Source organism: Solea senegalensis, linkage group LG16 (assembly GCF_019176455.1).
Source record: "Solea senegalensis isolate Sse05_10M linkage group LG16, IFAPA_SoseM_1, whole genome shotgun sequence".
Classification (NCBI taxonomy): Eukaryota; Metazoa; Chordata; class Actinopteri; order Pleuronectiformes; family Soleidae; genus Solea; species Solea senegalensis.
The window spans coordinates 7,867,673-7,879,415 of NC_058036.1; the positions used below are offsets into that span (position 1 = coordinate 7,867,673).

General features: G+C 41.0%; 1 long non-coding RNA gene across 1 annotated transcript; it reads right to left on the bottom strand.

The window, feature by feature from the left end:
* Window positions 1–267: 267 nt before the first annotated feature.
* LOC122782448 lies at window positions 268–11,499 on the bottom strand. The gene is made up of 3 exons (XR_006361921.1): window positions 11,396–11,499; window positions 3,869–3,963; window positions 268–387 (listed from the first exon to the last, which is right to left on the bottom strand). It is a non-coding gene; the product is annotated as an uncharacterized LOC122782448 (long non-coding RNA).
* Window positions 11,500–11,743: the final 244 nt, after the last annotated feature.

Below are 11,743 nucleotides of genomic sequence, written 5' to 3' on the forward strand. Positions count from 1 at the left end.
TAAGTAAAAGTAAAATTACTTAAATGAAGTACAAGTACACCTCTGGCTATGACCGAGACATTTTAAAAAAAATCCCTCCATTGTAGAAAAAGTGGTTAAACTATGTACGAGTATGTATCAGATTTGAAATATTATATACTACATGTGCTCATTGAGCAAATCTAATGAAGAAAAAGCATTAATGAGCACAAGATGTAGACGTGCTTTCAGTTTATTGGAAGCCCTTTGTTGGACTAAATGAGAAATATGGAAGTGGTGATTACCTGTTGGTTGTAAAGGTGAGGAGACAGAATCACTGGACAGTCAGACTTTTCCTCTACCATAGAAATTATGAGCAGGATGGATGGCCGAGCCATGACATCGATATCTACTTATCCATGTGTCCATCTAGAAATCGGCCGAGAGGAATGTGATTAAAAGGCTGTGTGATTCACGCTTTCAATTCTATTGATCTCCTTATATAAACCATTACTGGAGCCTCGGACACACACACACCTGCAAGCATATCACATATGAACACACACACACAGGCCAGCACACACGTCCATATCTATAAATATCAAGCTGTGGTAGACTGACTGACAACCTTATTTCCTCTCCCTCACATTCTTGACCACACACACACACACACACACACACAGGCTTTCATATTGCCGGCGAGAGCTAGACAGCTAGTTTGCTGTGAATTTAAAGCGATAAGCTGAGCAGTGGCGAGCAGAAGCTATTCCTGGACATTAGGTGCACAAAACCGGGCACTGCTGGAAGATTTATCTCCTCCTCTGAAATTTCATTTCAGGGAAGAATAATAAGGCATAGGAAATGAAAGTTAATCACGAATCCTCTCTCACTTTCTCCCTGTCCTCTCTCTCTTTGTGACATTGGCTTTAAGAGCTTGGCTGAGGCCTGTTTCATTTAGGCAGGAGCCTTTTGTGTCTGTGTGAGTGTGTGTGTGTGTGTGTGTTGTCCCAGCCCTGCCCACCTCCCCACAACCTTTTAAATGCTTCATAAATCAGAAACAAGGCACACGCTTCTGACGGTTTGTTGTCCCACTGAAACTAATTACAATGAGAGCAGCCGTCCACTGGTGAAACAAACTAGAATGAAATGGTTCGCCATGCAACGCTCACACTAGGTGGGCAGGCTGAAAAGATTATGGAAAATAGTGGGAAGGGATTCCGTTGCATTGTCACGTTCTTATTATTTCCTTATTTAGAAACGTTTTATTTCCATTTTATCCTTATTTCTAGACAGCACAGTGTCCAGTGTAGTCTAGAAGACATATGAAATATTCATAGTAAATGCGAGTTTGCTGCATGGTTAAAAATTTTAAATGTAACCTGGCTCAAAAAGAAAACTCTTTGTCTAATCACACACACACATGATTTGAATTCACACAAAAGAATCAAATTCCTGAAGTGTGTTGAAGATAAATGATCGGGGTGTTGGTCTAGAACTCATTATCTACTTCATTATCCTCGGTATTTTCCACACTGACAGAGCTTTGTTTGAGCAGAACAGCGAGATCAAGAGGGGAGTAATTGAGTTTTTGGGCCCTGAATAAACTACCAATATACCTGGATAGTGCTAAGCTGTTTGGTTTGGACATTTTAACTGTTTAAGGGCTTACAATGTGCTTCTTTTAGTTTTAAGTCAATGATTAAATGAGCACACTCAAAACAAAACGACATAAACTGAATTTGTTCTCTGTTCAATTTAGAAAATTGAAATGTAGTCATTCAGAATCAAGCTATGTAAGAAGCAAAATATATATATATATATATACATACATACAGGATATATATATACACATACATATATATATGTATATATATATATACACATCGTATCGGACACAAAAAAGTGGTATCGTCCCATCCCTAATATACGTGTGTACATATGTATATGTATATATATATATATATATATATATATATATATATATATATATATATATAAATATATATATATATATATATACACACATATATATATATATATACACACACATATATATATATATATATATATATATATATATATATACACACACATATGATATCAAAAGATTAACAACAGTGAAAGTTGAGGTTGGATTTTTAATATGGTTAATATGATTTTATTTCCTCAATAATTCATTTATGTCACATGACTGCTTCATGTTTTTCACTGGAAATTGAACAGACTATTATTCCACTCTATAAAAATGGTGTGCAACGTTGCCTTCTGCTACTGTATGGACTCCTAAAGTAGTAATGGTTTCCACATGTAATTGACCAGACACAATGACGCGCAACAATGGACATTATACATTTGTCTTAAAGGCAAAGGCAGTAGACGTAAGAGTAAGAGGGAGTAATGAATTGAAATCAGTTCAAAATTAAGTCCTAGTACTTTTTTTTTCATCTGTAAGAGCTGCTAAAATATTCGTCTAAAATGACCTCGTGATCCCCTGCTGCCGCTCAAGTCCTAGACGATATTATCATACGATTCCTGCAATTGGGTGGAAACATGCGAAAAGAAAAGGCTGCACATTAGCATAGTGGATATGGGGCTGTTTATTGCTCTAGTTTATGATGGGGAACCCAGAGAGTGATTTTTACAAGGCATGGGGATGTAGAGGCTTTAGGCGTCATGGTTGTTGAACGCTGATAGCGAAAACCAATAGCATATTTCTCTAAAGATGGTTTTAGTTATTGAGATCATAAGGTTTAGGCATTTATTTAAGCATGAGCGGAAGCGCATGGATAAATACGCCACAAACACCTACTAATGTGTCAGATGGAGTGTAGTCAAAAGCTTGAATGCGACCATTAGACGGCGGTTGATGAATCCAATCTTCTTTGAATAAAGCAAAGCTGCTGTCTGTCATTCCTCTCAGCAAGTCACTTAACCTGAATCGCTTGTGTAAACACCCGGGGGGATAAATGGGTATTATCTTAGAGGAGGCCAAGAGCTGGCAAAAATAGAGGGGTGATTGAAATAACGAGAAAAAAGCAATGGCATCCTTTTCCTGGACAATGAGGACGGCTGTAATGAGCCGTCAGTGTGTGTGTGTGTGTGTGTGTTGTCCAGGAGCAGCAGGGGGAGTGAGGGGAGATCGCTGTAATGAGTTGTCTGGGATACTGATGTGTTCGCAGTGATACGCAGCGTAAGGTGTTGCAACGTGCACACCTCCTGACCGCACTGAGCGGAGCCAGATTGCTCTCGTAATGATGGCTGTGGTGTGCGGGGCTGTTATTGGCTGCTGCGTTTACCTACGCGGTCAAGAGGAAACAGAAGCCTTTCAGTGTGATTTCTTGCTTTCTTCTTAATAAAGGGTGCACGACTATTTACCGGGGGAAAGAATTCCCAGCAATCTGTGTGGTTTATGTTTCCACCGCACCACAAAGTTCCAGAAAATAGCCTGGACTTCGTCATCCGTCCACTTGTCCTACATCCTTTTCTTAGGCTTGCTATTTTTGAAATGACCCAACAGTGGAATCAATAAGTCCTTCTTTCTCCTTCTACTTTTAAAAGGTCTCTCTTATGAGCATTATCATAATCAGGCCACTTGGATTTATTTTGATTTCATGGTTGCAGAATTGTCATAAAACGGTTGCAGCTATTCAACCGTTTAGGAATTACGGTACTGAGAAGTAGACGTCACAAACGCGTGGCGCGTCGGTGTATCTCCTCTGTGATTGGACGGTTGTTCCGCAAAGTCATGAGGTTTCTACCGTAACGACAAGTACATGGGCGCAAAGCTCGGTGGAAAAGGCGCGATTGATATCTTGGTAGCACTTTAGCACTTAACATGGTAATAGTAAACTCTAAGCACTTCACATTACAGACTTGCCATTCATCCATTCACAGCTCACATCTGTCTTACCCTTTCACACGCTGCCGTCAGGAGGAACGTGGGGTTAAGTGTCAGGGACACATTGGCATGTAGATTATAGTGGAGCCAGGGATCGAGCCTCTGACCTGTGCAAGAAACAACACAATGTTGTTTTAGAGGCACATAGAATGCAATAAGCTTGGTAATAATGGCAACAGTTTGGTTATAAAATAATGAGGTAATACATAATTAGCTCATTATTTCAGGACTGTAATTGCTTGGAAATGAGAATCACTCAGTGTTACATCTGCACTTGAATTGGGAATTACCACATTATTAGGCTGAAACTCATCCTCCCTTTTATCCCAAACACAATCTTTCCTTACTTGCTGTAGTGGTGCACTGTGGGAAGGGTAAGAAGCAATATTTTTGTTCCAGGGAATAAAAGTCAGTCTTTGATTGTGACCTTTAGTTTTCTCAATCTGTCTCGCACAAGTCAACAAACTTTATTGAAGTGGAGCACTGAATCACTGGAGTGCCCCTTTAATGCAGTTTCGACAATGTCAAGCCTTTTTTCTTTTTTTTCTCCAGCGAGGCGTAATTGAAGCTCTGTGCTGGCGCAAACTGAAAGAATTTCAGCATTTCTGGATTGCTGTGCTGCTCACATCACTTTTCCTCCGTCTCAAACTTTGTGTTGATGTCAGGCGAGATGCACCGCTTTCAGAATCATTCCCGAGTTCTGCACATGAACTTCAAACGAATCACATGAGAAGTCATTGTGGACGGCCGCTTTTCTTTACCTGCCACCCGAAATTAATGTTGTCACACACAGTAAATGGATGCTGTTCGTCCTTCGTCGACAATGCACAAGTAAAAATATACTGAATAGATAGCAGAAACAAATCCAATTTGAATGGCGGTCTATAAGAAAACTTCTCACTTACAATGTCAGTAGAGGAAAACAGACAATATAGTGAATATACATATGAGTGGACACCAGTGTGACGGACAGCATGTATCGTCCAGTAGACGCTTGTTTCTGTCAATTTCTGGTTGCAAGTTCAGATTCCATTTGATCCAGCGTCACAGATTCATATTAATTTTTTTGGAAAACCAAATAGTGTTTAAATTCAAGCACCCAAGACTATTTTCCAAACAGTAGTATCCCTTTGGGATATTTTGGGTGTGTGACACCCTATAGCTGACGCATCTCCCATTTCCTATTTCTCTTCTTGTCCCTGTGACTGGCCTCTATGCCTTTGGTCCTTCTGTTTCTTTCTTTCCCAGGCTAAGTTTCCTGCCTTCATGGATAACTTTTGTTTGCCTCTTAGGGTTAACTGTCCTATAACACACGACACAACGGCCACAAAACTGTTCATGTGTTTGCGACTGTGTGTGTGTATAGATTTGTGTGTGAAGGGAGGACTTAAAGCCACACATCATTTTCTGGGCAGACAAATACGAAAATGCATGACAACTCTTGCGTGACAGCGCTGTCATCATCCATCCATCAATCAACTTTGCAACATATATGTATACAGACATGGACCACACACACACACACACACACACACACACACACACACACACACACACACACACACACAGGCACACATCATGGGAATATAGATACATGCTGATTGAATGTCACGCCATTTATTATCCTCTGAGAGAGAAAGAGAAATGGTGAGAAATAAACTGAGGCGCTGACACCTCACCACCCCACCATATGTGTCCTGTGTAAAGTCAGAGAAAATAAAAGTGTTTATTCTTAATTCCTGTCCATTTGGACCCCAGTGAAAGCTTTGCTTGATGTCACAGTGGATTCTACTCCATCTTTGAGAAGAGAAGGAGACGGGAGCTGTGACCAGGGAAGATGGATACGGACAGGTGGACAGAGACGGGGGAGGAAAAGACGACAAATGTAGAAATGATAACTTCAGGGCTCGTCTGCCTGGTAACAGTCTCACTCATGCGTGAGCTATCATTTTGTTTTTGAAATAGTGGGAAATACAATCTGTCTGTCCTTAATCTTACCAATGCATCATTATAGTATAGAAATCTTTAATTATGAGCCATATCCCAGTATCTGTAGCCAGCAGCCAGTTAGGTCAGGGTATCTCCCTCCCCTCACTCCTGTCTCTGTATCCCGAGTGTAAATCAGAGCCTTAAGCAGACAATATCCTCAGCTAGTCCCTCTGCTCTTGCTTATCTTTAAGCCATATATTGCTTTTTTTTTTTACCATGCAGCAATTTCCCCAAACTTCGGCCGACTCTCCCCTCAAGACTTATGAAGATCAGGTTTTATTGGTCGGGGTCTCCTACAAGTGGATTCAAAAAAGGTATGAGAGGGGCAGGAGAGAGGACATATAGATTTATTTGCAGTGGAGTCTGAGGAATGGGCTGCCCATTCAACCGGTATCTTTTTCAATTGTACACAGTAGATATCAAACTGGAGGCTGGGCTGCACGGTGGAGCTGTTTGGGAAAAGGTCACCGAACCGCCGTGCTCGCAGCGTACACTCAATTTGTTCAGTTTCAGGAGTTTTAATTCTTCGCACAAGCCAAAGTGGACCGAGAGAACAAGTGTAGCATTCAAAATGTGCCGTGCTTCGCTTACTCACTTTAAAGGATTGTCATTAGTCTGATTAAACGTCATATATCTAAAACACAGAGCACAGTGCATATTGATTGTGCCATTACCATATGCACCGTTTCCAAATGATACTCTGAGCTTGATAGTTTTGTGGGGCGGCTACATTCATTCATTCATTCGGTGTGAGTGACAGCTGGATTCCTCCGGGCTCACACTGGAAAGGTTGCTATATGCCAAAGGCTTGGTCATATAGATAAAATACAGTTCCAGTCATTTTAAATATTAAATGTAATATGTGCGGATGGCTCTCATTCATTTCACGCTTCAAGTTTGATAAGTGCGTGTGAACGCACTGCTTTTCTCTGCCACAGTGGAAGCTCATTGTAAACGGAGAATCAGACAAACACTGCCATTCTGGTAATGATCATAACCAGATGGTGGAATTATCCTGGTTTATATGGCTGTTTATCACCCTGAATCACAGAGCTGGAATGAAAGACAGACGATTATATATGCTATGTAAAAATATGAAGCGGTTCATTCTCGGTCGGAGCTTTTTTCACAGTTAAATGAATTTTTTTATTCATTTTTATTATTAAAGTAATTTTAAAACGATGAAAAAAAAGAAAGAAAAGAAAGCGCTAGGAAATCTTTTGTGTCAATCCCATTCAACTGTAATTCATGCCCTCCAGTGTGAACACAGTAGCAGTGGTGGAACATATGGGCAGAGAAGGCAGAACAGATTCACCATAATCTGCTGTATGATGTCACCATGTTACTGTTCTCTGGGTTTATGCTGTGATTAGGCAGCAGATTAAAGACATTTGTTGTGTGCAGTCGCGGCGATTACTGGGAGCGCGTGCAGTGACAAAAAAAACAAAAAACAAACAAACAGCGCGCGGCAACAGTCGCACATGCAGCGGGGTGAGGAGGGGGCGGAGGTGCTCTGCTGCACGGTCATGTCGGACACCAGCAGCACATGTGGATTCAAATGCACACAACACAAAATGGCTTCTACAGTCAATATGAAACACACACTCAACTACACATGCCAAATGTGTAATAAAAACTACTTTCCATATAATAAAAATAAATTTGTTTGTGGAAAATCCTTCATCTGAATGATAGGGAATTTATTTAGCATCACAGATGAACGGGAAAATAATAATAAAAAAAAAGGATACGGAGCAGCGGACCGATTATGCAAACCTACACCTTGACTAATGACATGAAAATTACATGTTGGTACAGCATTAACATACACATCAATTCACACTCGCGCACATGCATTAATAGGGCTTACAAGGATGTGCTGTGCCTGACAGATCTGTGTGTACCATACATGAGCTGTTGCCCGTATGCATATGCATGTGCGGGTACGCGTCATCGTAAATGTGATTATATGTCTCCAAGCCTATGTCCACGTGTTCTGCTGTCAAATGACCTGAGTGTGTGTGTGTGTTCTTTCCTTTGCTCTGCCTGTCTAGAGCTCTAATAGAGCGTCCTTTTGTCCTAAGTGATATTGATTGATAACTATATGTGCTGATGTGCATCCACCTGCAGGCCAGCAGGAAAAAAATAAATAAAAAATAGGCCCTCACATGCAGAGCCACCTCCCTCCCTTACAGTGTCCCCCTCTGGAGCTGGGTATTCCAGGGGCTTTGCTGGATTCGCGACGAATGGAGACGCACAGGCAATCAGGAACTCAGATCAGTCAGTCTTGCCGTCAGAGGATGTAGGTCATGATACTAATTCATGTAAAAAGGGCAACAGGATGTGTCACCAAGAAGGATTTGTAAGCATATCCGATCAGAATCTGATCTTCCGGACCCACTATTCACATTGTATATTGCAAGTGATCGGATCTGATGTGTGTGTTATGTGGAGCTACGGCGCAAACTGATTTTTAATCTATTGTCTTCCACTGTGTGAATGGTTTAACGTGCCTCCAATTAACGTCCATCTCCACAGATCTCTGTCACTGTTGTTGTTGTTGTTGTTGTTGTCGCTGTTGAGTTGCACTGCGAGGGACGCAGAACCCCCCCGCCACTGCATGCATGAAAATATGATATGGTATCAACATGGGGGCTTTTATTCTGGAAAAAAAAGGGATTCTTAATGTTGTGTCAGTGTTTGACATCCTGAACCCCGCATATTTTCTGCAGGAGCAATAATGGAACAACAAGAACAACGGAGCCAGTAAACAAAGGGTTTAGACACGTTGACTAAAGTTACTTCCAGTGCCGTGGATACACATTCAGTGGAATCCTGGGGGAAGAAACTTCTGAAAGACTTTGAGAGACGTCAGATCTGTACAAATCCGATCAGAATCGCATTCAAAACCCTCTCCGTATGTGGTTTAAATCAGCTCTGTAAAAATCTAATTGAGTTTAATCAAGGTCTTACAGACTTTGTCAGGGAGGACGTTTAGATATTCAGTGATCTGTCACTCAGGTTCTTTCTTCCACACTACAATTAACAAGCCTACACAGGATGTGTGATCCCAGGTGAACCCGTTGAAAGAAAAAGAGGCGTGTTCTTGTTTTTCTACACCTGCATTTGTGAACGGTGACATCACAAATGTGTCAGAAACAACACGAGTTGAGAAGAAGAAAATAGCACCAGCGCCACACTTTGATATTTCAGTTAATCTGACTGTAAGTTAGGTTTGCCACAAACATTCATGACTAATGGTTATGCAAACAGCACTGTGCAGAAATGATGCATCGCTGACAAAAATGATGAAGACAAAAGAAGACATTTGCATGTCTATCTGTGTCGTGCATAATCCTACCAATGCTGATCGGAGCCTAAGCTGATTAAAAAAAAAATCCACATGCATTGCAGAGACACTGGCCCAAAACCAGTTTAAAGTTTTAAATGTGTTTTTGACCAGAGGAAATTGTTTTCTGGATTCATTTGTGCACTATACTGTGATGACATCATGGGAGGACATTTCCAGCATAAGAAACATTTTTCATCTTTCCAAAACACCACTTCAGATTGTTTTGGGGGTTTTTCCCCCTCAGTCCCTCAGAGTCTTACAGCAAAATCTGTCCCTTTTTTTCCTTCAACATTTACACACAAGTAGAAAACATTTACAGCAGTGTTTCTCAATCCTGGTCCTCGAGGAGCCCTGCTCTGCATGTTTGAGTTGTTTCCCCAGGATTGAGAAATGTGAGTGCTTTACAGGAGACGCTGGTTTCTCCGCAGAGAAGAGAACTTGCCTTCTGAGTTTAAGATATTTAAAAACTGATTATCCTTCAGTGGGAAAACACAGGCTTTTAACATACTGTTGTCTGCCTCTCTCAAGCCAGCAGGTCCATGCGTGCTCTCTGGGGGTTTTCGGAAGATGTTTTAGGAAACTTAAGAGATCACCAAGTGAAGCAGAATTCAGTAACTGAGGGTAACTAGAGTTCAGCACTTTATGTCCATATTTATGATGAGCCTTTGACATCACGCAGATACACGACTTACATAACTAATGTAGAAGTATTTTTATATTTCACAGACTGGCAGAAGCAAAAAAAAAAGAAGTATTTAATTGCAAACCATGCAGAGCTGAAGCTTCTACTTTCAAAGCATTAATCTTGCTGCGCTCTGAAAGTACTTTTAACTCCAAGCCTGTGTTTCTGTAAAGAGGAAGTCAAGTCAAAAGTCTATTTTCAGGACTTTGGACTAAATTAAAATCAAAATGCAAAAGTTTCTAATTTGCATTACATCTTCAGAGTGTTTGCCTCCCCCTGGCTCTCCTCTGTCTTCCTCCTGTCTCCCTCCATCACCTCCACACCTTCGCTCACCTCGCTACCACACATCAGTAACAATCTCATTTACCGCCCCATTAATTGCTGAAATCCCAGACAATGCTGAGGTGTGTGTGCGTGTGTGCGTGCGTGCATGCGTACACGTGTGTGTATGTGCATGTGTGTGTGTGTGTGTGTGTGTGTGTGTTGAGGAAGCTGAGGTTACAAAAGATACGCAGGATATATCACTGACAGTAAACCTCCATGCTGTAAAACCCACTCCAGGGCCTTACTGAAGAACCTGACAACATAGACACTGATCCTGCATGTACCAAATATTATCGGCCCTCACTCTTTCCATTAAGTATATTGATGAGAAGAATTCAGGTCGAAACCATTATCACTCATCAATTCTCATTATAAAATCTCTATGAGCCACAAAGCAGCAGTCAGCAGATGAAGAAGAGCGGACAACGATTTATTTTTTTTTAGAAATGTGAGATTGATGAAATGTGGATTGATCAATCTCACACAGTTTTATGTTTTCTACATGTAGTTAATACGCTCCTCTCTGCATGGAGAAGCACTGGCCCACAGGTATGTGTGTGTGTGTGTGGTGCCTGGTCTTAAATCTGCATTCTCTGCTCCCGCATCTATCCCATAATAACACACACACACACACACAGTTGGCAGGACTGTTCTTTTTTTAGAGTATTGATCAATACTCAACCTTTCAGCCTAACTGCCCATTTACCATAAAGTAAATCAAGAGTTAAAAGGATAGAAATCATGGAGGAAAAGGAAGAAGGAAGCAGTAATGGAATAATATGGATGCCAACTGCCATAAAAAACAAAAAAAAAAAAAAACGCAAAGAAGAATAAATTGTCTGAGACACTTGTTCGCCTCCAGGACTTGACCAATCACAATACATTTCAGAGAGAGAGATTGCTCTCATTGGCTGTTCTACGACATCTACTTTATATACAGGTCACTGTTCCAGCACCAAAAAGCACTGCCTATACCCTGCCAAAAAAAAAACAACTCAACAAAAGGAGAGGGTCTCAAAGAGTCAGGCAATAAAACTTGTTTGTACTGCACATTGTTTCAAAATTGGAGTGGTTGGCACAAAATGATGACCCAAAAGAGGGAGTGACTTTGAAACAATGGAGTCTTTAAACAAAAATAAAAGAGGCAAAATCATGCAAAGCAGCAAAAGAAGGTAATAAACAGGGTAAATACCTGACAGCACGAGGCACAGGAACAGGAACCAGAACCAGAACCAGAACCAGAACCATAACACTGCAGAAACACATGGTACCAAACAGGATGAACCCACAGACTGAGACAGGTTGTGATAGAACACAGGTGAAACTGATAATGTCATTAGGGCAGGACAGGAAGTCAAACTAAACAAGGTACGTACACTAAGAAATATTACAAAAACAACCAGGAAATGAACAAGGCACAAGAAAAAGAGAAACATGGATAAAAATGTGAGGTTAAAACAGAAAGATAACCATTACAACAAAGAGTTTAAACCAGGGGTCTCAAACTGGCGGCCTGGGGGCCACATGTAGCCCTCCAATC